The 26,480-nt window shown below is 36.8% G+C and overlaps 1 long non-coding RNA gene across 2 annotated transcripts in view; it reads left to right on the forward strand.

Annotated features, from left to right (window-relative positions):
- LOC140506215 (uncharacterized) overlaps nucleotides 1–25,912 on the forward strand; it is a 117,174-nt gene extending 91,262 nt beyond the window's left edge. Inside the window, exons 2-7 of one of the 2 annotated variants that reach the window (XR_011967811.1) lie at nucleotides 3,578–3,637; nucleotides 5,805–5,822; nucleotides 6,960–7,018; nucleotides 8,552–8,579; nucleotides 9,679–9,797; nucleotides 25,518–25,912. This is a non-coding gene — a long non-coding RNA (uncharacterized lncRNA). The remainder of the gene's footprint in view (nucleotides 1–3,577; nucleotides 3,638–5,804; nucleotides 5,823–6,959; nucleotides 7,019–8,551; nucleotides 8,580–9,678; nucleotides 9,798–25,517) is intronic. The other variant, XR_011967812.1, reaches the window with a different exon arrangement.
- Nucleotides 25,913–26,480: the final 568 nt, after the last annotated feature.

Consider the following 26,480-nt stretch of genomic DNA (forward strand, 5'->3'; position numbering starts at 1 on the left):
GGTTGTGCAGGTCACCAGCCTCACTTCTCCTCCAGAGCCATCTGAACCCAGTGACCAGATATTCATCAGGATGACTGGAGATGACCCAGGATGAGGCAATTGGGGTTAAGTGTCTTGCCCAAGGTCACCCAGCTAGTGAGTGTCAAGTATCTGAGGAGAGATTTGAACTCAGGTCCTCCTGACTCCTGCACTGGTGCTCTATCCACTGCATCACCTAGCTGCCCCTTTGCAGATGATATTACACTAGAATAAAAGGTCCTTGAAACATGAGACTGTCATTTTTTGCATATACTCAGAACAATGCCTGGCACATAATAAGAGCTTAATGGATACTTGTTGATTTATTATTTTATTACTATTATTTATTATATATATTATTTATTAATTGTATTATGCCCTGGAACACTAAAAATCCTCCTCAGATCATATTGTAAAGAAAAAGAGATTGCTTTAACCATCCACAATGGAAAATCATAGTGGATGAAAAAGCAGTATGAAATGCAACAGGACGGATATTCCATTGGATTAATCCGTAAATATATACGCATACATGCAACACTTATACAAATACGTATATGGATGCATGTGTGCTCATGCATATACGTGCACTTATACACATACATATTGTGTATGTATGAGCAATCGCTACATATAAATAGCAAGTTGATCTTGGAGCTGAGTTGGAGGAGAATGGGCTCAACTGCATTTCAGAGATCATGCAGTGATTTTAATGATCCCAAACTACTCACTGCTGTGAAAAGCTATCTTTCCAACACTGATATTCTCTCAATGATGTTCTATAGCTGCCGATCATGCACACCAATTATGTCAGAAGGATGAAAACTACAGACAACCCAAAGGGAAATGGGGAGATATATTATAGGAGTAAGCAGGCAGCAACATAAGACAACAGATGACCAACCTGAGAGGCATACTGGTCCTCCCCAAGATGCTGAAAGGAAGAACTCCAGTGTTTTGAGTAGATTGATGGAGGATTTGTGGTTAAATAAGGACAGGAATTGCACAGGATGAGGTGCAGGAGGTTTGTGATTGGCATTTGTGAAGGGAGTACCTCATATTGATGAAGTAATGGGACTTTAAAACTGTCCAAGTGATATAGTCATGATGTGTGTTCTGAGGAAATTGTACAGCAGCCACTTACACAGGATACTTTGAACCCCTCGAAATAGCTGAAGAACATAGTTGAATGTCTGCAAGTTCAGGACTTCCCTGCAATGCAGGATAGAATTATTGCTTAAAAGAATTCTTCCTTCATTTTGTCCAGACATCTCAGTTAAACCAAAAGTCCCTTTTGTAGTTTGAGGGAAGATGGTACTCAGGAAAAGGAGACAATTTTCTTCTTTCCTTAGGAATAAGTACTGGGGAAACTTAGGACTTGTCAACTCCAGTTCTGGAGTCAGGAAGGCCTAAGTTCAAATTTAGCCTCAGACATTTCCTAGTTGTAAGACTGGGCAAATCACTTAACCTCTCTTTGTCTCAGTTTTCTCAATTGTTAAACAGGGATAATCATAGCACCTGCTTGGCAGCATCATTGTGAGAATCAATGAAAAAATATTTGTACAAAAATGTTAATAGCACAGGATCTGGCACGTAGTAGGTAGTATATAAATGCTTAATATCTTTCCCTGTCCCAAAAGGACTGCAGGAGTTAATATAGTCTCCTCCAATGGCATTTCAGAATTAGGAGGAACCTCAGGGGTCATCAAGAGCAATTAACATCTGAACAGGAAGGCCCTTAACATCCCTGACAAGTGTTTAAAAAGTCTGCTTTCTCTGTACAAGACTCAATAAAAAACATTCCTTTAAATATGCTTCATAAAAATACAGTACATTCCTTAAATTCCAAGCTGACATTCACCTCTCTACAACTTCCACCTATTGTCTACCTAGCCTTAACCTCTTGGCCCAAACAAATCAAAACTGTTTTCTTCCATGTTAACCCTTTGAATACTTGGTAACAGTTATGTCAACCCCCTCCCCCAAAAGTCTTTTCTTCTTCAGGATAAATATCACCATCTTCAGGGTAATTATTCTTCAACTTATCCTCCAATGACAAGAGCTTAAGGCCCTCCTCTGGATATTAATGAATGTATCATAGCTGGGCAAATAGAGGTCAGCAGTAGACCTCAGACCTAGAATCTATAACCACCTACAGCTCAGAATTCACCCGAAGGATTCAATTCAAGGCTGCCTGACTCTGCCAAACATGAAAAAGACTAAGGTGGAGTAGGAAGGGAGAGGGGAACATGTGTGTGCCCAGCATCTCTTTCTTCCTATACATTCTTCCTTAGCTTGCAGCACTCAACAGGTGATCAGTGCTCATATACACTCATGCATCCTTACCCTCTCCATATATTACCTAAATGCCCATACCTGGACTTGTATTCTGTTTCCTAAACAAGAGTTCTAAAATAGCCATTCAGAGGTATCTACCACTTGTATAATCAGTAGTCAAGGATAAATACTATCCAACACTATCCTTAGTAGGAGTGTGTGTGTGTGTGTATGTGTGTGAGCAAGTTTAGAATCTTCCCATGTTCTCTCACAGTTGCCATATTTTTTAGCTTTAAAATAGCCGAATCATGATTCTGACTCATATTAAGCTAATCTATATTTTAAAAATCCCCAGAGCTTCCCCCCCCACAGGAATTATTTTCTATATATTTACTATATTTATATTATATTGTGTTATTATATTATGTATTTACTACATATTTTCAGTATATTTATGCTTTTATGTATTTACAATACAGGCCTGTATTGCTACAACTGATATTTTGAAGCTAAATGTAAGACTTTGCATTTATTTTAATTAAATATAATTTTATTAAATTTGTCCCATTTTTCTAACCTATCAGAAATTTTAATCTCAGTTGTGTTAGCTATTACAATGACTCTCTTTTAGACATATTTTTAACATTTGTGTACTCCATTTAATAAGAGTAATAACAAAGATATTCATACATTAATCTATACATCTTCATAGTATTCAATCATACTGATCCCATAGTCACAGGGAAGAGAGGAAAGTACTCAGAATCAGAATGAAGGAATAAGCACCTACTATGTGCCAGGCATTGTGCTAAATTCTTGACAAATATCTCAATTAATCCTCACAACAGCCCTGGGAGGTAGGTGCTCTTATTGTAGTTATTTTACAATTGAGAAAACCAAGGCAGACGGAAGTCAAGTGACTTGCCCAGTGTAACAGAGTAGAGAGTATCTGAGGCTGGATTTGAACTCAGGTCTTCCTTACTCCAGGCTCTAGAACTCTATCCACCACTCTCTAGCTGCCTCTAATGTTAAAAGACTGATAAATTCATGGATGTAGCTCTGTCTCACTTCATTAATTTCTTTCTATAAGCTCATCTAATTTATTCCTATTTCACTTATTCAAAAAGAGCTTATATTCTGTTGGTGAATTTGAAAAAAGGCTCCTACTTGGTCATCCTGTGCATAAAGAAGGACTGTCTACACTAACTTGGCCATTCCTGCCAAGATCTGGCCTATAATTCTGAATGGGATTAGGAATCACATACATTTCCTCTCCTTTCAGGAGCCAGAATTGAGAGCTGAATTTATCAGGTGGCTGTTGGATGCTGATGGCCAGCCATGGGTAGGTATTCTTGTGTCTTTGCAATTTGTATGCCACTGGTGGCTTGCATACCATAAAGGTTGTAGTTTAATCTGAATAACATACGCCTATATTCCTATCTACAGCTAAAGATTTGGGCTACATTTTTAGCTATATTACACCGTTATGGTTTTTCAATTGTTCAGTCATGTCCAACTCTTTGTGACCTTGTAGACCATTTCATATCAATACTGCCCATAGGGCTGCAGTGGTTTGTAATTTCCTTCTCCAGTGCATTAAGGCAAATAGAGGTTAAGTGACTTGCCCAGAGTCACACAACTATTGTCTGAGCTGTATTTGAACTTAGGTCTTCCTATCGCCAGGCCAAGTGCTCTATCCACTGGATCATCTAGCTGCCCCAAGGGAGCATTATTGCATTAACTGTCCTTTAAAATTACTTTGTAATATTTCAATCTTTTCCATTTATACGAGTCCTTTGAGAAGTACCTGTAAATTTTTTTATTTTGTTTTATGAAGTTTATTTAAAGGAGAAAATGCTTGTATCTCTGTTCTTTTCATAGACAAAGTAGACATTTTTAAGCAAAGTTGGGAAAAGAATCTTTCCAACTTCAAAATACTAACTTAAAACACATGGGAAGGGGTGGTAGTAGTTAAAATATGAAATGTGCTAATGGCAGGGAGAAGCTTCTGTTTTTCCCCTTTTTTCCTTCCTCTCATCCCATTCATTCAGGTATTGTGGAGCTGTTCATATTTTGAACTATGTTTTCTCTGTACAAATAGAGCTATGAATAACCTATCACCCCAGGAGGATTTTTAATGCTTAAGCCCTAAAAGCTAAGGCATCACATTGTTATTGTACATAGAGTTGTACCCTTTAAATAAGCTTTTCCATATGGCAGTATACTTTGGTTTAGATGAGACAGGTGGTGGAAACCACATCTATAGTTACAGACAGGCCTCAGTAACCATTTCTTTGCAGGTAAGTTGGAGAAAATAAGTGCCAATCTGGGCAATTCCCTTGGCAGCCAAACTCAGAGAAGCCTTGCAGGCACAGGTGTATTTTCGGATCTTTCTACCTTAGAAGCTTGGCAGCTTTGTTCTTTTGTGCTGTGAGGCCATGTCAATTTTTTTCCTAAGGTCTCATTTTCAGAGAAATCTCTTGGGGTCTGAGTCAAGGAGGAAAGGACTAGGTGAAGGCAACATTCATTTTTTAAAAATTATTTTATATATATGTTTTTTTTTCTTCCATTGATTGTCTTCAAATGTGCAGTATGTCCCCTTGGTGAAAGTTTCCCAATTAAATGATGTGAACCTTGACCAAGGGCTGGCATAGACTGTGTGTTCAGGAATGTATTGTGTTGGGAATTTGGAATTTTTTTAATAAAAGAAGTTCTGAGCAAAGAGGATGTATGAAAAACTGAAGAGGGGAGATAATTCTATCTTCTGGGAAAACTCCAAGAACCTAGGACAGATTTAAAGAGTTGTGACTGAGGAAATTGTGTCCTATTCTCTTCTCTATAGAGTGCAAAGACAATTGCACAAAGTTAGAAGGCTTGGGTTTTAGGTCTAAATTGCCACTCTACTTTGCATCTGTTGCTCTCCCTGGTTCCAACTCCAGGGAGCAAAATGACCATTCCAGATTAAGAAAATCACTTCTAAAATCACCACCATGATGCTGACTGAAGTCTTCGTTGATATTGCTTCCTCTCCACTTTGACTGGAGCACTGAAGGGTAGAGTACCAAATGCCTCCCAATAACTTTCTTTATAGAGGGTAGATGCTAGACTCTCAGATCACTCCATTTTGCATCAGCCCCCTTGATATAGTTTCAATTCCATAGAACAAGGTAAATCCCCCCACCCCTTTCTGCCCTCTTTTTCATGTTATCTCCTCTCCCCCCAGATTGTAAGTTCCTTGAGGGGATGGAACATCTTTTGTTTTATTAATTGTGTCCCCAACTCTCAGTAGAGTACCTGGAACATAGTAATGTTAATTGGATTGGATGGAATTTGCTTCATATCTTACCTCTTTCAAGATACTTATCCTTAAAATGGGAAGTAATACTTCTCATCTCTACTTTTCAGGCAACTTATGGGAATTGAAAGAGATGAATGTGAAAGTACACTATGAAAATGTAAAATATTATTTAAATATGTTACCATTATCCATTTTCTCTTTGTCTTTCTAGGAACTGGAACTTGATAAGGTGAAGGAGTAATATCTGTTTCCTTAAGATGACCCCTTTCCCTTTCCTATGCAGAACTTGTATTTCTGTGAGTTCTTTTCCATGGACAATTCCTGATATTCATCCATGCTGCCTTCTATCTCTTACTTGTGAGGAAATAACAACATTCATTAGGATCTCAGCACCTTCTCCTTTTTCTGGAAAACAGAATTATTTGCATTTCAAATCCTTTAGTTTTATACTTTCAGAAAAGGTCACTACCTGTTTCCTATTGCTGGTTAATTTTTGAGATTGGTAGAGATCTTGTATGTATCTTCTAAGTTCTTTAAAACATAGTTTGACTGTTCCAAGAATGGAATAATTTTACTCCGTAAATTTATCATTATGAAATGACAACGGTCATTGCATAAGTTTAGGTACTTTGTCAATAATTCAGGTAACCTGCTACCAATTGGTAGTAGTGACTTATTCATGATCACATGGTCTAAATACAACTCTAAAACCATGGACTTGGTTTATCTGAGCTGGAGAGGTAACAGAGGTTTGAGAACTGACTGGCATCCAGAAATATGTAGCTCACAAAGAAAAACATTGTCTCTCAGTGCTAAGAGTGATTTAGGATTATTGAGATCTTTCAGCTGGAAGGTAAAATTGAGTTATACCCTGGAGTACTTTGCAAGACATACGTAGCATTGGAGAAGCAGATGGACTGTAAGACACAAACTGGAAAGAATTACCAGTACAGAGGAAACAGATGAAAGGAAAAATAAAAAGTAGGACTGAGCTGAGGTAGATACATGAGAGGCTGAGGATCCTATAAGCATCTCAGAGTAGAAGATTCCGAACAGAGCTACTGGTTGTACCCAAGACTCCAAGGACTGGGGAAAATTTCAAGAAAAGGCCTTCTACTCCACCAACTTTCCTTTCTGATCCCCATCCATTAGTAGACACTATCACAAATTCCACTCTCTCCCTTCTTTCTTTCTATTCATGTGCTGCTGAACTAAGCTCATAGAAATCATGAAATCGTGATGACTGAAAGTCATGAAATTATGAAACTCTGGTCCAATTTATCTAATTTAATCCCAATCAGGTCCCACTACAGTAAGATAAACATTCTATTCTTTCCTAATTGAAGCATCATCCTGTTTTCTACAGTGGCTATTCCAAACCTCCTCTCAAACTCCCCACAGCACCTCCTCCCCCTTCTCTCTCAGGTAAGTAAATTGACTTATAATTCACTGCAAAAAATTGAAATTATTTTCTGAAACTTCCCTCTTTCATCTTATATCATTCAATTTTTTTCTCCCACTATCTCCTCTATTCTGGTCTTAGAGGAAAACGTGATCCTTCTCCTTGACAAAGTCACCCTCTCTCTACATGAACCCTTGATCCTATCCTTTCCCCCTTCTCCAGCAAATTGCTCCCACTATCATCCTCCCTCTCTTATTTCTAATCTCTCCTTATCTTCTGATTCCTCTCTACTCCCTAAAATTGTACCCATGTCTCTTCCATGGAGACTCATGCTTAATCTTACTGTTCAATAGGCTATCATCCTATGTCTCTTCTTCCTTCCTTCACAGTTAAATTCCCTAAGAAAGTCACTTACACTTAGAACTTCCGACTTCTCTTCTTTCACCCTTTTCTAAGCCTTCCAACATTCTGTCCTGGGCACTTAACTCTATACTATTTCATTTGAGGACATCATCAGTTTCTAATATCGTTTCTATGCAGATAATTCCTAAATCTGTCTATCTAACCCTACTCTCTATCTTGTACATTCAGCTACAGTGACATCAACTGCCTTTTGAAATCTTAAATTGAAAGTCATCTCAGATTTACTATGTGCAAAACTGAACTCATTTCCATCCCCTTCATGCCTTCCATCTACCCAAACTTTATTATCACTATTGAAGGTAATACCGTCTTTCTAGTCACTAAGACTTACCACCTAGGTCTCTTTTACCTCTCTATTCTGGATACCATATATCCAGTCCATTGCCAAATGTTGTCTTTTCTGTCTTCTCAATATCCTTCATTTATTTCCTTTTCTCTCTACACATATAGCCACAATCCTAGTTCAGGACCTCATTTCTTATCACCTAGCCCAGAAGTCCCCAAAATTTATTTAACCTACCACCCCTTTTTTAAAAAATTACCCACCTTCCCCCTGGAAATCTACTTTCTTTAACCCTTTAATGGTTTTTAAAAAATCATTTAAATATAATTTTTTTAAATGTTGCATCCTAAATTTAATAATTTATTGTAAATTTGTGAGGTTTTTCCTTTAATGAAATTTTGATGATACAGTACTGCATCATGTAACCATATAGTACTGCACTGTAAGTAAAGCATCACACACACATATTCCTGCTGATGCATGTTGGACTTCTTGACAATTTGCACATGATTGCCTGCCAACACTGGCTTGTTAAGACCTATTGGCAGGTTTGACCATTGCTTGGTTATAACTTGCATTTTGTGTGTCTGTTTGGAAAATAATGTAATCACTATAACTTTAACTGTTACACAACAGATGAAGCATGTATAAATGATTTTTCAAACTTTTCTTTTTTTTTCTTTGCTTATGCTTCCACCACCCCCTTATTTTTATTCAATGCCCCCGATTGCACCTGAGGCTACTGTTGTCCCCCATGGATTGGACTAGCACTCCCCTGAGGGTGGTATCTCCCACTTTGGGAGCTTATGACTAGAAAGTGGTGATACCATTCTGACTTTTCTGCTTCCAGCTTCTACCCACTTTACTCAGATGCCAAGGTAAGTTTTCTAAAGCAAAGGTCTGAGCATGTCACTAACCTGCTCAAGGAGCTTCAATGGCTCACTATTCCCTGCAGCATCAAATAAAAATTTACCTGTCTGGCACCATCTTACCCTTCAGTCTTCTTATGATTTACTACTGTCCATGGACTCCATGATCCTACAGTCCTGGACTTCTTTTAAGTTCCTTGAATATGTCATTTTATCTTCCATCTCTGTGCCTTTGCAAAATGCTATTTGTTTACTTTATGTACCTTTTGTACATATCTAGTTATTTATATGTTGTCTCCTCATAGTAAAATATATGCTACATGAGGATGGGTCCTATTTTTTTATATTTCTTTGTATTCCCAGTGCTTAGCAAAGTGCCTGGAACATAATAAGCACTTAATAAATGCTTACTGGCTGAATGACTGACACATACTCTCATAATTTCTTTAACTCAATGTTTCTTTAACGTGAATTTTTTGCCTCAACTATAATGGGTCCAGGTTAGCTATAAACATAAATCTAAATTAGGCAAACTTCTTGGTAAATATTAAGAATTTTCATAACTTGGAGTTCTGAGCAATTATGACTCTGGTTGAACATAAACTCTACAAAATATTGTTCCTAGGTTTTAAAAAAAGTAGCAAATTTTTATAACACAGTATAGATTGATGCTATAGCAAAGACACCGGGAATACTACTGTCTTTGAAGACCTTAAGACACAGAGGTCAATGAGACAAATCATAGGTATGGACCAGAGGCAATTTATAACCAACACGAAACTCCAAAGAAGAAAAGAAATACAGAAATTTTTATAACAGGGAAAAATAATAGGTTAGTTACATGAAAGGGACAAGAGATCAAAGGTGAATGGTCAAAATCACTCCTCTGGTACTCTTGTGATATCTGGAGAAAGTGAAAAAGGCTTCCAGTATATTTGGTAGGTTATTCTGTAATGAATTTTTAAAAGAATATAAATGAGAGTTACACAGATAGGTAGAGGTAGATAAGACACCTTTTACCCCATTTTATAAGATCAAAGATCCACTTATGTATTTGAGTACTGTGTATGGTAATGATATATGCTGCCTCAAGTTCTTCCTTTCTCAGTTGACAGGCTTGCCACCTAAATGTTGGCCAATAGGCAATTCATTTTTTTAACTGCAGGAGCCTATGAAGATGACCTAATTGCTGAAGTACAGAGAGCTTGTGATCTATACTGGTTATAGGTGAGTTCCAACAGAGATAAAAATTATGAATAGTTGATATATTAAACTAATATTATAGCAATTTTTAAAGAAAACCACCACTATAGAGTCAGTATTATACATCTGTCACTTATCTTTAATTGTTTTCAACTTCTTTTAAATACCAATCTTAATTAGATTTTCTTTTGTTTTTCTTAACTGAAAGTCAATAACCCTTTTCAGGGCTCAGAGGCATTCTCCAGCCCTTCTTCCATCTCTCTGCCTTTGCTCACACCATCTCTAAGGCTGAATTGCTGCAAGTCCCTATTCTTTATACCTTCCTCTCCCCCAAGCTTCACCACTTGAAATCTTAGCGGTCTTTCAAAGTCTAGGCCAAATGCAATTTCCTTTGGGTAACTTTCCCTACTTCTACTACTCTCAGCTCTTAGCAAGTCTGCCTTAGAACTTTCCTAGCAATTTGCTTGAATCTGTTAGTCACTTTCACATTCTATCTTGCATTGTAGTTGAGTTCATAGTCTTATCCTGCAATATTTTCAAAGCTCCTTTGTTACTCATCTCTGTATTTCTCTCATCACTTAGTAGCATAGTGTGAACATTAACCCTCAATGTTTGGTGCATTTAGTTGAGCTTGACATGAAAAGCCTTAGACAGCTTTCCTTTTCAGCTGGTGGTTTCCTTCCTTTCCTGAGTACCCTTCTTTGCTTACAGCTAATCAAAGTGAGAGTATTATCTTTCCATCTTCTCAATTATTTTGTTTCTTTCCCTCCAATATGTAGAGCCAAAAAAGCAATATTGTAGTTCCATATGAATCTTTCCATGCCTTCAATATGTACTCCAATAATATTTTCTACTTGAATCAGTCCATTAAACAACTAATAATATGCAAGGTATGGTGTCAGAACTGAGCATATGAAGACAAAAATGAAACATCCCCATCTCTGAATGAATTTTATATAGACTAAATTTACCTTTGTCTCTCTCAGAATGTACTGCTTTAGTTAGACAGCCCTGGAAACGGTTTCTGAAAGAGATTGTATCATTATAGAACAAACTAAATAACTATTTGAAGAAAAACCTCCACGACAATTTTAGCCATAGATTTTAAAAGTTTCCATCACACTGACCCTTTTCAATTACATTAGGAACTAGAAACCTGGATCACCCTTGCTTGACTGGTGACATACCTGGCCCATTGATCTTGGACAGAGTGAGCCCAGGATCTTTAAACAACACATCAAATCCTGACCCTTAGTCTCAGTCCTAGATGCCATATACATTTCTACACTAACCTTCCTTAAATTGTTGGGGGAACAACGCAAGGATAAAAATAAACATCCCTTTCTGATGAAAATCCTTTAAGAGTAATAAACTATTAGCATAGGAACTGAGGATTTAGACATACAAAAGAGAGCTTCAACCATTTATTCCCCAATTCATGAGTCAATCCTTTTCTTTCAGTATATATAGACATTGAGTAATAATCCACTAGTTGTGACTTTAGGAAGGCCCATGCAATAACAAGCAAGTTCTGATAGATGTTACATGACCTCTCATTGGTCAGAGATGATTTGGAAGGGATGGATACTTCAGGTGTAAACAAGAGAGAAAGAGTGGGAGAAGATGATCATTAAACTCTATCCACATATTTCATCATCTCTCATCAAAGCCTGACACACCCTAAAGTGGTTTATGGGCTCTTATACTGTCGGTCCCCAGCTATTTCCTACTGGATTATTTATTGATTTCCTATAGGTGACTGGTCTAATTTTGTGATAAAGAGAGAATAGAGATTTTATTTTGTTGTGAGTCCTAACATCAAGATCCAGAACAGCTTTGTCATTTAAAAAAAATGAAAGCAACAGCAAAAACTATGTTATGGGCATTAGACAACAGAACAATTGGAAGGTAAACCCTAGTAAATAAAAAAAAATTGTTCAAGAGTGAAAAAGAGGTATTTAGTAAGAACTATCAGGTATGTGGAATATAGGGGAAATTATTAGCTGTTCATGGAGATTGTTAAGTCATTCCTCTCTGTGCTGCACTCTGGACATCTAACATGTCCCAGATCTTCAACCAGAAGCCTTGCTCTAGGCCTGGAACACACACATGGGAAGTCCTCTCCTCCCCTGTAGCCTTTCCTTCTGATTAGATGACTCCTTCCAGAATGTCCTTTTAAGGAGGATGCTCAAGCCAGCCAACCCTCATTCATCTCCATCCTGTAGTCCAGATTTCCTCTGCTATGCCCCCATTATGGGTACCTTTGTGTCCTTCCCCTTTTAAGTTCCCTTTTATGTGTTGTCTTCCTTATTATGTAAGCTCCTCAAGGGTAGGGATTGTCTTCCTACAGTTTTCATTTCCACATCATGATTTTTCTCATCATGGTTTCAATATATTATGGATAGGTAGAAGAAATTAAATGGGATTTTTTGGGGAGTTTTGTAGAAGTCTCAGATGACATGTAGAGGCCAGCAGATGACACAAAAAAAATTTAGAAACTCAAAAAATGCATAAAATATGTACCTGACATTATATAATATTTCTCTGGTACAAAAGGAAAAAGCCAAAATTTTTCTGGATTTTCCAGGTCATGAGAGTACTGTGCCTCTAGCCCCCCATGATGTGGAAGGGATAAATATGCTTGTTTTTGTATTCCAGCACGTTGCACTTGCTTGTCACATATAAATGATAGTTGTGAAGACCTGAACATACAAATTCAGTATAACTTGAGACCTAGCAGGTACAAGGTTGAAATTTTGAATCAGGAGAAATTTTGAAATTAGTACAAATATGAAAAAAAATGACTCCTAAGAAGGGAAAAATATAATTATTCATAACAATCCTAAGCAAATAACACAATTACTCATGAAAAATGGTTAGAAATTACTTACCAATGGATAGTATTCTGAGACCTAGTGGGGCCTATCCTGTGGTCACCTGAGAAAAGTGGAGGTTAAGGAAAACTTAACCTTCAGTTTTCCTTGGGCTACAATGAAAGGAGATGTAGGATAGAGTGTGGCCAATAAATTTTTACCTTCCAGATTAGTATGTGAGAGTTAGAGCCAGGTTTCTGCTTTCCTGATCTTCCAGAGGGAAAAGAAAATAAAGTCCATAGAGAGATAACAGGCCTATGTCCAAAAAGAAGTACTACTTACTACTGCTTGTTAAATCATGTCACAAGCTCTGAGCCATGTTACCTCTTGCTAGGATCCAAGCTTTCTATATTCCAAGCTCTGAAGCTCAGTGGAGGTAGTCCCTTTTCCAAAGAAGAATGTGTTTTGAATTAAAAGGGATCTTGCCTTTTAATAATTTAAATTAATAAACACAAAGTCAATCCTTGACCCATTGGCCATCACTCTTTCCTAAGACTCATTGTTCTGCTCAGAACTGAGTGAATTATTCTACTTTTACACTTCCCCTCCCTCACAAATTCCAAACAGCTAAAAAGTAAATTATTGTTAATTTTTAATATTGATATAGGCAAGGTAGAATGAGTAAAATAGAATCAAAATACAAATGAAACCCAAGGAAGGACTCTGAAGTCCCTTCCAAGTCTGAGAGTCAGAGGATTATAGTTTTAGAGCTGGGAAGGTCATGAGAAATTGTCTATTTTAATCCATTCATTTTACAAAGTGTGAATCTAAATCACCCAAAGGGAAGGAATCCCAGGGTATGTTGATAAATGTTCAACAACCAGCTCTCTGAAAAATTAAATATATGGATCACACAATTTTAAGTTTAATCTGCATTATTAATATTTTTCTATTTATGAAACCTAGAAACCAATAAAATAATAAATCAAGCCCTGCTTTATAATGTTAATGTTCACACTGAAATTTTAACTGACTTTTATGAACAGGTCTGAACTGGCTCCAGCATACCTCTTACATTCAAAGAGCAACCAGGATTCAAATACAGAGCCTCCGATTCCAAATCTAGTGCTCTTTCTATACTATTAATATACTATACTTTTAATACTACACTTGTGCCTATGCTGTACCATTGAATAAGGTTGGACACTTCAGTCACACAGTAGGTACTTACTGATGCTTTTTGACTGATTAGCTCAATGAACAACTACTCCAGCTGGTTACTTGGCATCTTTTGGACAAATAACACAAGTTGTTGGATAAGGCTTCTCATTTTTCAGTAGGTTCTGTTGGTGTCTCATAGCAGTAGTCCTGAGAGTAATTAGCTGCAGGTGTTTTCAATAGAGCATTAGCTTATACTTACCTGGCCTGATAGAATCTGTGTTTATGATGTTCCAAGTTGGAGGGCATAGTCTCAACGTAGAGAATCCCCAGAGAGATGAAGCAAGCCTAATTAATTACTTTTTTAAAGAAAATCTGCTGTTCTTATGAATTTCACATTTTAATAATAGGTATGCATTTAAAATACATCCATCTGTCCTCTGGCCACTGGGCATATTTAAGAAAATAAATACTGTGAACAAATGAAATTGACTTTCTTTCCCTCTAGCGTTCTGCATTTCTTCAAAGAGGGTGCACTAGAAGGAAACTGACAATTAACTTTGTTCAACAGGGAGAAAATTATATACTGAATTACCAAGCAGTTTAGCCACATAAAAAAATAAAGGATATTGGATGGTCACTTGTTGGGGAAAGGAAGCAAAGACTTTTGCTAATTTAATTGTAGCCATATTGCCTTGGGTAAGTCATTTTACTTTTCTAAACCTCAGTTTCCTTATTTGTAAAATGAGACAATTGGACTAAATGATCCCCAAAGTTCCTCTCACATTCCAAATCTCAAGGAAAAAAAATCACAAACTGGGTCATTTTTTCCCTAGACCATTGATTTTGCCCTGAATAGCATTGAAGAGCAGGTCACATATTCAACTAAATATTTATTCTGAGGGTGTAACTATGGAGCATAAAGTGAAATGGAGATTCAGCAATTATCTGGTTCATTAATCAATGTGGGCAGCAAAGCCAGATGATTTTGACCTCAAAATGAATTTCCCAGTTGGGCTTAATTAATCAGATAATTAAGAGTCTACACTTTACTTTGTACTGTCTACATGAGTGACCAAATACCTGGTCAATTCAGGCAAAACTCCCATCAATCACTGAATGGGCTTGTTTATATGATGTCAACCAGTTTGACTAAATTTCCCCTCTGAGTTATAACTAGATGATGGGAAGGAGCTAGAGAAGCAAAACCCAAGTTGTTTTCTGTTCTCTCTTCTTCATGACATTTTGTATGTGATGTGACATCTTACCCTTGATTATAGAAGTAAAGGTTGTCACTTTGTCAGATGACATGGTGACAAGATCCATTTGAGAGTTTTTTTCCAAAGAAAGAAGGGACCAAACTCTCTTCTAGTTTCATATTCTCAAAGGGTTTCCTAGCTAGTACTAACTTGGCAAGAGTGTTCACTCAGGCTGCTGGCCTGCAGCCAGTTATTTTGGTCCTGAAAGTGGAGTTGCAAGGATCCTGCCAAAGATGGGACTGAAAAATCTGGACACAGTCTGGCAACCCCAGAGAGCTGACTTTGCCAAATTGGCACGGCTGGGAAAGCCTTTGAGAATCACAATTATTTTACACAAAATACAAAGTTTGTGAGCTTTCTAAACATTATGTAAATCAGCCCCTATCCTTAATTCATAGAGAAATAGAAAATCTTATTAAATCAGGCACAAAACCCCAAGACTTACACTGTTTGTAAATGTATTAATGACCCAGTTTGTATCAATTTGAACTTAAGTTTACAAAGTGAGAAGTGATTGGTACCTTTCCAATGGTGTTTCAGCACCTGGGATAGCCAGTAAATTCCATGCTGTTTCCCAGTCTGTTTTAGAAGGGATAGAGAAGAGTTAAGGATGATACCAAGGTTTCCCCAGACATTTCATAGTCTTAGAGATAGATGGGACTTCAGTGGTCAGCTAGTTCAATTCTCTCATTTTACAGATGAGCAAACTCAGACCAAAGAGCTTATGGGAATTTAAAAAATCTCACCCAGGTAGTAAGTAAGCAGCAGATTTTGAACTCAGATCTCATGACTTCAAACAATGTTATTTTTTTTTTTTTTTACTGTGGTATGTGGCCTCATCTTGCCTGTATGTTCATAATTACACTGCTCCCCCATTTTTAATATGATGTGAACACAGCTGTACTGGCCCGGCAACAGTTGAAATGATTAGATCAAACTCAAATAGAAATGAGGGCCATTAAATTCCATGGTAAGGATCAGTTATGGCCTCAAATTGTCTTAGAATACAACAAATTAACATTGATTATGTTCTATTGTATTTTATTTATTTTGTTAGACAGTTTCCAGTTACAATTTAATTTGGTTTGGGTCCACTTAGGAGTGTTGCTTCACATTTGATTTCTTGGTTAGTGGTTTTCAGTTAGGTCCAACTTTTTGTGACCCCTTTTTGGGGTTTTCTTGCCAAAAGTACTAGAGTGGTTTGTCATTTCCCTCTCCAGTTCATTTTACAGATGAGGAAACTGAAGCAAACAGGGTTAAGTGACTTGCCCAGGGTCACACAGTTAGTAAGTGTCTGAGGCCTGATTTTAACTCAGGAAGATGAGTCTTCTGATTCCAGGCCTGGTACTGTAGCCACTGTACCATCTCTTTTGATACCTTTGGTTTAGATTGAGTTTTGGAGGTTAAAACTTAAGCAAATACAACAGGGCTAGAAGTCAGGCGGCATGGGAAATTATTCCAATTATGCCATCCACTTGACTCTTGATACAAAATTCCCTTTCTAGGAACACATATTTGTTACCTTCCTGTAAAATTCTGAGATGGAACTAAATGATCTCTAAAGCCCCTTCAAATTCTAAATGTTAAGTGATCATATTAATGATTATACTAAAAATATATCTGCAAAAGTGGTTTGAGATCTTCACTAAGATTCAGTTAATTATTAGAATTACATGTACCCCTTGATCTGAAAAAACCTGTGGTCCCAGAAGCTTGGAAGACTATCCCAGAGTGTCCCTTAGGTGTTGTCAAGCTCTTTTGTGAGACTTTCCCCCCCACTGAGTACATCATATTTCTAGCTCTGTGGGGAATGCAAGAAGTTCAATATTTTTGCTTCAGGGCCTAGCTAGAAGTGGAAAGTGCAGAGACAAGAGAAATTTTAAAATAGCAACAGAAGACAAGAAAATATAAAAGTAAGAGGAATTTTTTTTTTGAACTTTAGGAACAATTCCTTTAAAACTAGAGGAAACTCTTTGTATATTTGCAAGGTATTTTACCTCATCCCATTCTATTAATAACAAAGCTAATATTCTGAGCAATATGTATTTTCCCCCTAATTCAGCTATTCTGCAATCTGTTTGGTATTATATATTGCAACCTGAAGACTTAGATGAAAAAGGTATGTTGGTCGGTAGGTTTTTTGTTTTTTGGTCCACACACATTTTATGAACAAAGTAAACTTTGTTGCTTCCCCTTACCTTCTAATTTAGGGCTTGAATTGGTTGGCATAAATTCTGGCGTTTGCATTTGTCCTAATATTTCTCAGGTGTAAGTCAATTTGCAGACTACATGTGATTTAGGAATCCCACCTAAGCAGCCATATTTCTTTGATGAGCATCTAGGCAAAATATTGGTAGTGATATCCAAGATGATTTATGGCTTTGAAGAAAGGACCACACACATGATCTTATGGGTGTAGAGAATACCTATTGAATTCTCTGCTAATGCAGACTCACAACTTTGCAATCTTTGTAGATTACCTGGGATGATAAGAGGTAAAGTCACTCCCTCAGAGTCATATAGCCACAGATCATCGGAGGCAGGATTTGGAATCTGCTCTTTCTTACACTAAGACCAATTCCCAATCTACCATACCTCACTGATCAAAGGGTGGTTTAAAAATACTTACTTGATTTTCATTATTCCTGGGGAGTGTTTTAAATTGTTTTTAGAAATTATTTTCCCTAATATCTTCTCTCCAACACAACAAGTGAGAAAATATCCCCTGGGAAAGAGAATCAGGTAGAGCTGTTCTCACATATATAGTGGCTTAATGGTTCCTTTGTCTTCATCTGTGATTTGATCTCAGGGGGAAAGGTTTGCACAGCAGTTTGTAACCCTTAGAGGACTGTATAAATGCCAGGTGTTGTTAATCATTATTATTAGAGTTCACACAGAAATGGTTCTGAGATGACTTGATATCCAGCTATTATTTTATATTTAATGTTCTGTGAACCACTGAAGGTGGATAAAAATATTCCATTATTATCACTATTATCTTGTTCTTATCTTTTTTATAGAATTCAGATGGAAATGGTTCTAGGATTATTCACTATCCCACTGTCCTCCTTTTTTCTTTTAAGGTTTATGATCTATGAACTATTACACAGATTAATTAATTAATTTTTGTAGTTTAATAAATGTATTAGGATGTAAGCTCATCTTCTGTAGTACTCCTGAAAGCATCCTCAGTACAACTCCAGAAGACAGAAAGATGGGAATTCTATATAACTAATCCTATACTCATAGCATTTTGATTTCTTCTTATAGATTTAAATTTTGAAAGTTTTCTTGCCACAAAGCTTAGAAATTGAGGATTTGGCTTGGTGACTTCCATTATAAATATTGTTCTTGAGTTTTTAAGTATCAATTTATATCCAAGTAATTATGAACAAAAGTTGGGTCCTTGACAATGCTTCAATTCCAATATGGTATATTGTTTGAGTTCTCAAGAATATTACTACTACGACTGCTGCTGTAGCTGCCCTACTACTACTACTACTACAACTACTACTACTACTACTGCTACTGCTACTGCTACTGCTACTGCTACTGCTACTAATACTACTACTGCTACTGCTACTGCTACTACTATCACCACCACCACCACTGCCAGGAGATAGCATTCATATAGAGCTTTAAGGTTTGCAAAGTGATTGACAGATATTATCTCATTTGAGTCTCAGAACAACACTGGGATGTAGGTGCTATTCTTATCTCCATTTTATAGATGACAGAAGCAGACAGAGGTTAAGTGACTTGTCAGAGTCAAAAAGTTGATAAATGTTTGAGATGGAATCTATACTCATCTTCTTGCACCCAGGATCAGTGCTCCATCCACTACGGCAACTTATTTTGAACTGATCACTCCAGTGAACAGAAGTAATAGCCATAGAAGGGTGGTTACTTTTTTTTAAGCAAGAAAAACATTTCTATTAAGTGATAGAAAATGTAATATAAATATTCATCACCAGCATTTAGTAACAAAGTTATACTAATATACTAATATTATGGATGTGTTATGATCTAGGTAGATTTGCTAGTCATTTTTCAGTTGTGTCTCACTCTTTGTAACCCCTTTTGGGGTTTTCTTGGCAAAGATGCTGGAGTGGTTTGCCATTTCCTTCTCCAGCTCATTTTATAGATGAGGTAACTGAGGCAAACAAGTTTAAGTGACTTTCCCAGGGTCACACAGTAAGTGTCTGAGGCCAGATCTGAACTCAGATCTTCCTTATTCTAGGCTCCATGCTCTATACACTGAGCCATCTAGCTACCACTGGTTAGGTATATAGGGAGCGTGATTTGATCCAAAGTATAATCAGTAAGCATGTTACTGTAGGGTTTTGAGAAGCAGCTTAGTGTAATGGATGAAAGGCTCATCTTAGAGTAAGGAAGACATGAGTTCAAGAACTGCCACTGATTCATCTCAGGTTTGTAATCAGGCCCAAAGTATTTAATTTTCAATGCCTCAGGCAGCTAACTCTAAAAGACTGTAATTTATGGACAGTAGCCCATCTGCTTTGGTGAAGGGATGTTCCACTCTGAAAGTCCCTACAATCATTAAATCATAGCTATGGACTTCCCAAAGGGTTAAAAATGGAATTTTATTATACTTTTTGTGATAATTTTATTTACACAGCAATCCTGTTACTGCTTTAGAAGTGTAAAGAAATTGGGCAAATAAGGTCAATTTTCAATTAATTTTTAAACTAGGCATATTTGGTAACTTTGGATGAATGGCATGGATTTGTGAAGAAGGTTGAAAGGGAATAAAGTTAGGATTGGACTTAGTAAAAGAGAGTAGTAAAAAAGTAGGACAAGGGGATAATAGGAGGGGGTATTTAGGGAAGGAGACAATAATAGGGGAGAAGAGATAGTGAAAGATATCAGTGTTATGAGAAGAATTAGATTGTGGTTGCCAGAACAGAATAATATCACAAGCAAAGACATGGTGGTAAGGATTAAACATGTATTTTTTGGGATTGGGGAGAACAACAAGGAAATTCATATGATTGAATTAGAGGTCCATATTAGAGAAAGTAAAGACATGAGGTTGGAAAGGCATGGACAAAAAAAAATTAATAGAGGACTTTAAATGCTAGAATAGGTGTTTGAATTTGACAGAGTAGACAGTAGAGAACAACTAAAGATTATGGAGCAAGACAGTAGCATGGTACGAATGGTATTTGAGGACTATATTCTATTGTCTGAGCATACAGTAGGCTACAGTAAGAAAGGCTAAAAGCAAAAATTAAATCCCAGGTAATACTGAGTAGTTTTATATAAATGTACTATCTGCTGAGATATCCTACTTGCTCTCAAGTAGCTTATGATGATGTAATAAGACTAGTGAAATGATGAAAGCTTAGTATAATAATGACCTGGGCTACAGGGAGAGAATTTCATCTTCCTTTTTTATCTCATTATTTTTTATTAAGACCATTCCAAACATTAATCATTACTAATAGCTCTAGAAAACCAATTATGCATTAGAGAGAGAGACAGTATTTATTAAGTTGATTGATAAATATTAATGTATTTATTAAGTATTATCTTTTCTACAAAAATCTGAACAGAAAAGGCAAATAAAAGTGACAGTGAGGCATTTTTCTAGCTCAGGGCAGTATAGCAAGACAGAGAATTCCAGACACTGGGAATGGAGTCTGGCTAGGAATATAGATAGCTTAGAGCATTCTAGCACCCAGAATTAGAAAGAAGGTATCAGAGAAGGAAGTACCAGCGCAGAAAGAGATCCCAGGAGATACCTGAAGATCACTGAACTAGGGCTGGGTATAGGAATGGGTACCATCTGGCATCTTTGTCATTCACTGCACAGTTCTAAGTTACAGATTCCAGGTGGAAAACAATGGTCCAGGTGGGGCTCTAGATATATATTGAACAAGAAATGAATTATGAAAATGTAGCTGTGTGGCTCTGATCCCTACAACAGAGCAACAGTGTAGTTCTAATCTTTAGCCCAAGGTTTACAGTAGAATAACTAGGGCAAGAGTTCCAGACCAAAGGGGAAGCAGCTATCTAGTTGATCTGAACCTGCAGCCTCCCCATACACTAGCAGTAACTGAATCCAACAAGAGTTTACACTCAGTTATACACAAGCCAACATACCAAACCCATTAACAAGTAAGGAACTTGCCGAGCTTAGACCAGGAGGGCAGTAGAAGGACTTTTCCTTGGATCACATCCCTTTGGAAGCACTAGAAGATTTCATCCCCCAAGATTGACCTCTTAAAGCAGCAGAAGGCCATAAAAAAGACAGAAGTCTAGACATCTTGCTCAGAAGTGTGCAGAAACTAAGCACTAACATAAAGTCCAAAAATCAAGAAATAAGCTGAATGAGTAAACAAAAAAGAAAATCATATCATAAAATCATATCATATCTAATCATAAAAGCTACGATGGTAACAAAAAAGTTCAAGACATAGACAAAAGAAGTTGATGACTTGAAAATTTCTGTCTATGAGCAAAATCTCAAAAAAACCCACAGCTTGGACATAAAACAAACAAGAATTCTTAGAAAAGTTAAAGGAGGAGTTTTTAAAAAAAGAGGCTAAAATGATGGTAATGCCAAATGAGAGTTATGAAAGAAAGATAGGAAAGCTGAATTAACAACTTGGAAACAGAAATACAAAACCTTATGAAAGAGAACTCACGGTCACCACCAAATCATGATGATGTATTTTAAAATGTGAAATTTTTCCTTTCCAAAAATCAATCTTGGCCTCCTGAAACAAGATTTGTGAGGTGTCAATTATAACGGAGGATTTAGAAGAGTCAGAGTCAGAGAAAGGCAGTCAACCTAAAAAAAATTTATAAAGACTTTTGTGAACTTACAAACATTCCAAAAATTTCAGCTTGTTCCTGCTCTCTCATTATGGGGTCAGCACACTATGGCCAAAGGGCCAAATCTGGTCTGCCACCTGTTTTATTTTAATACCCATAAACTAAAATTGTTTTTTACTTTTTTAAAATGTAGTTCACCAACTTCTACTCTAGATAATCATTTTTTAAAGTTGCCATGTAATATTGGTTTAACGGACTATGCCCTGGTTATCAATTTAGCTTCATAGTATTTATATGTACACTGTCTGAAATGTAGATAACTTTTACTCAGAAGACAGAAAGAAAAAAAACCTTTGAGAAAGTAGAAGCCAGGGCATTTTCTGCAAACTTTACATTGACTTAAAATACCTTTGTGTATTAAAAAAAGTAATTTTGAGATGGGGTTATTTCAAAAGGCAGTAAATAATTTTTGCTTCTTGGGCATGAACAACAAATGGCAGATTTCTGTCTCTTTTCTGATGATATGTAGGCATAGGTTTCATCATGACGAATTTATGTTTTGAAAATGTGTTTGTACATCTTCGTTTGACACAGTGCCTGCACATATTTGGCATTTGATAAATATTTATTGATGGAATACTGATTGATTATTTTTGACTCAGATTGCAAGGAGCTAGAGGACAGGGACTGGTTCTAATTACATACTTAGCACAGTGTCTAGCACAGTGAAATACACAGATGAATTCTTAAGAAATAGCTTTTGACATGTCAGAATCTTTTTTTCTTTTTCAATTGAATAAATATTACTTTTCTTTGATCTCCACATCCTCTCTAATCCCCTCTGTGCTGTAAACCTCTGATCCAAAATGAATCCTTTTATCCATACCCTCAATCCCATCTACTTCCTGTTAGGCATTATTCCATCAATTACTCTTCTCTCTCTCTTTCTTTTTCTTCAAGCTTTCCCTTTCAACTTGCTCTTTTCACTCAGTCTAAAGTCATTTAATACAATTAAAAATCAATTAAAACACCCCTTCTTTCCATCATGCTATTCCCTCTAGCTACTGTACCTTCTCTATTTTTACTTTTAGCAGCAAACTTCTAGAAAGAGTAATCAGTTGACATTGTTTCCACCTCTTCATCTCCAACTAACTCCACATCTGACTTCCAGTTGTACTTCTTTCTGTTTTAACTGTCTCCTTGAAGGCCACGAATGAATTCTAGTGGTATTTTCTCAGTCTTCATTTGCCTTACCCTTTTAGTAGCATTTGCAATTACTAACCAATTGATACACCCTCCTTCCTTGACTTCTGTGACTTCACACTCTCTTTATTCTTCAACTTTGTTTTAGGTGGATTCTTCTATCTCCTTAGCTGGCTTTTAACACACCCTCAGGTCTTAAAAAGTAAGGTTTTCCAAAGGTTAACTCAAGTTCTCTCTTCTTTTTATATGCTCTTGATGATTGTTTTTTTTTTCTTTCCCAAAGCTTTAAATATTTACCTTTGCAAGAACGATGACTGAATCTGTATGTATAGCCCTAACTTTTTTCGTAACTTCTAGAGTTGCTCCTAATGGTCTACTAGATCACACTTGAGTGTCTCTGCTTAACATAACCCTTAGACATTGAGTCATTCCCCCCCTGCCCAAACCAGCTTCTCCTTCTGACTCCCCTATTTCTGCTAATGTCATAATTTTCTTCCCAGTCACTCAAGTTATCAAAATCACTTTTTACTCTTGCCTACTTATTCATTCCTGACCCCATCCAAACCATTGCTAAGTGCCATTGATTCTATCTCCTAAAATGGCCCTTGAATCAGAGCCATCTTTTCCATTTCCGTTGGCCCTTGTTACCTCCCACTAGGATTACTACCATATAGTCTCTTTTCTGGTTTTTCTGACTCTTCTCTACTCCCATTACCATGTTCTACTGCTACTCAAATAGAGTTCTTGTGGCATAGCACTTACCATGTCACCAACTTGCTAAAAATCCTTCAATCAGCAACACCAATTATCAGAGTAAAAATTCCTTAGTTTGTCATTGAAAGCCCTCTAAAATATAGTTCTAGTCGCCCTTCTATACCTAGCTTACATTTTGTGACTTCACATATGTTAGGCTATAACCAAGCTAGATTTTCACATATTAAAGTAATGTACTATGTGATTTTCTACCTTCATGTTTTTCTCATGATATTTCTTAAGACATGATATTTCTCATGATTTTCTCTCTGTAATTCCCCATTGTAGTATGGGATGGAGGAAAGTACTGAAATGAGAAGACCTACATTTGAATCCTAGATCTGTTATTGCCTGTATGACCTGGGCATGCCCTCCTTGGGTCTCAGTTTTCTCTTCTTTAAGATGAAGGCGTTGGACTAAATAATCACTCATCCCCACTAGCTCTAGAAACTGTGATTCCTTTTCCTGAAATCTCTGTTTATTGCAATAATATCCATCTCTCAAGGTTCATCTTCAGCGTCACCTCCATGTAACCTTTCTTGTTCCCTCTAGTTAAAAGGGACTCTATGTATTCATATCACTTTATATTTCTCCTATAATCCTTATCTCATTCTGCCTTACAGAAGAGTTATTTGTATCCATATCTTACCATCCTTATAGATTGTAAGTTTCTTCAGGGCAGGGATTACATTTTATTAATTTTTGTCCCCCATAGTGCTTTTCCTGGTGCTAGGTAGAGAGTACCTCCTTTCTATATATTTATGACTTTGTTGAATATCAGGGAAATGGCAGAATGATAGTTGCATAGACCATCCAAGTATAGGAGAGAATCCCTCCACAGCAAATATCTGTATAAAGTAGCATTATGTTTAACAAAACCATTTCTAAGTCTTGGTATATGGCACATTACAGAGTGTTTTTGGTTGTAGTTGCTATGGATTCTTTACAATGAATAATTTCATTTAGTAAATGTGATCATGAACAAAGATGAAATTAGTTGGGTTGGTTGAGTGCAGTTCTTGAAAGGGTTTTCATGATGGTGGTTAGTAGAGTGAGGATTTGAGGGTGGAGGAGAGGATGCCTGTGACAATTAGGGCAGTGTGAAATTGGAGAGTAGGAGCACTTAGTTGGTGTCTTGTAGATGGAGTGATGATGGGTGAGTCTTAGATGGTCACATAATAGATGCATGTATTAAATAATTAATACTTATATCAAAACCATAGTATACTGAAAATGGGAGTCAGTGTCCGACAGATAAGAAAACTGAGTCACAGGGATATAGAATGACTTGCCAAGGTCACAAATTAATTTAGTGATAAAACTAGAATTAGAATTTAGATCTTCTCATTCCTAGATCAGTTTTCTGTCCATTCAATACACTAAACTACCTCTCATTGCAATAATTTCTAAATAATGTATCACAAATAATTTTAAGTAGTCAACAAAATAATAAAAGCCAGAAAAAAATCTCAAATTTGTTTATAGGGTGAATATCTATCTGTCTTTTTACCTGTTCTTTCTCTCTTCCTCCCTCTCCTTCCCCCCGCCCCATTTCTCACCCCTCCCTATTTTCCTTTATCATCTCAGCAAGTTAATCAGAGACACAGAATATTAAAGGTTTAAAATGCTGCCCTTCAAGCCCAGTGGCTGTAAGTCTGTACACAGGCAACAGCAATTAAGGAGTAACAGAACGACAAGAAAGCAGTTGTGACTCCTCCCAGACTTGTTGTGATGTGTTGTGTTACTCTCTTCTTTAGGTGCAGTCATCCTCTTCATGTGTCAGTCAGCATTTTGGCCATGGATTTGTGCCTTTGGAATCTTACCAGTTGGTGAATGTGGGGCTCCCTCCTGACAGGCTGTGGCATTGGCTCCATCAGGACTCAACCTAAGGCTCATCCATATTTATCAGTGCCTCTGCTTTCTGTGAGACTGATACCAGGGAGGGTCTTCTGAGTTACCCCTTGAGCAACCAGATGAGAGTAGTGGATAGTGCATATGAAGTCAAGAATACCTGCTAGTTGTGTGGCCACATGTCAACTTTCTCATCCTCATCTGGAAAATGGGAGTGATAATATTACCTATTTCACAGGGTTGTTGTGAGAATTGAGATAATATATGCAAATTAAACTTTGAAGTGCTGTATGAATATTAATTATTATTGCTATTATCAATTATTATTTCTCCTTCATCCTTTTCCTCCAAGTTACCTCATATATCACTGTATTCTACACAATGCCTACCATAGTGTGTTATACATAATAAATGTTTAATAGATGGTGAGCAGTCATCATCAACATCAGTAAATATCAAATTGAATTGAATTATCATAAAATTTCTCTGGCTGACCAATTAGCCAAGAAACTATGAGAATGAAAAATCATTGTAATATACTCTATTCATGATTAAGAAGGAAGAAAACAAGCATTTATTGAGCATCTAGTATATACCAGGTTATGTGTCAGATATTTGTGCTTTACAAATATAATCTTATTTGATTCACTCAACAACCCTGGGAGGTAAGTACCATTATTATTGTTATTTTACAGATGAGGAAACTGAAGCGGACAAAGTTTAAGGGATTTGCTCAAGGTTACATGGTCATTAAGTGTCTGAGGCTGGATTTGAACTTAAGTCTTTTGACTCCAGGCACAGCATTCTACTCATTGTACAACCTCTATGTCTAGGTAAAGTATCATTTAGAGCACTACAAAACAATAAAG

This window comes from Notamacropus eugenii, chromosome 5, assembly GCF_028372415.1.
Source record: "Notamacropus eugenii isolate mMacEug1 chromosome 5, mMacEug1.pri_v2, whole genome shotgun sequence".
NCBI lineage: Eukaryota > Metazoa > Chordata > Mammalia > Diprotodontia > Macropodidae > Notamacropus > Notamacropus eugenii.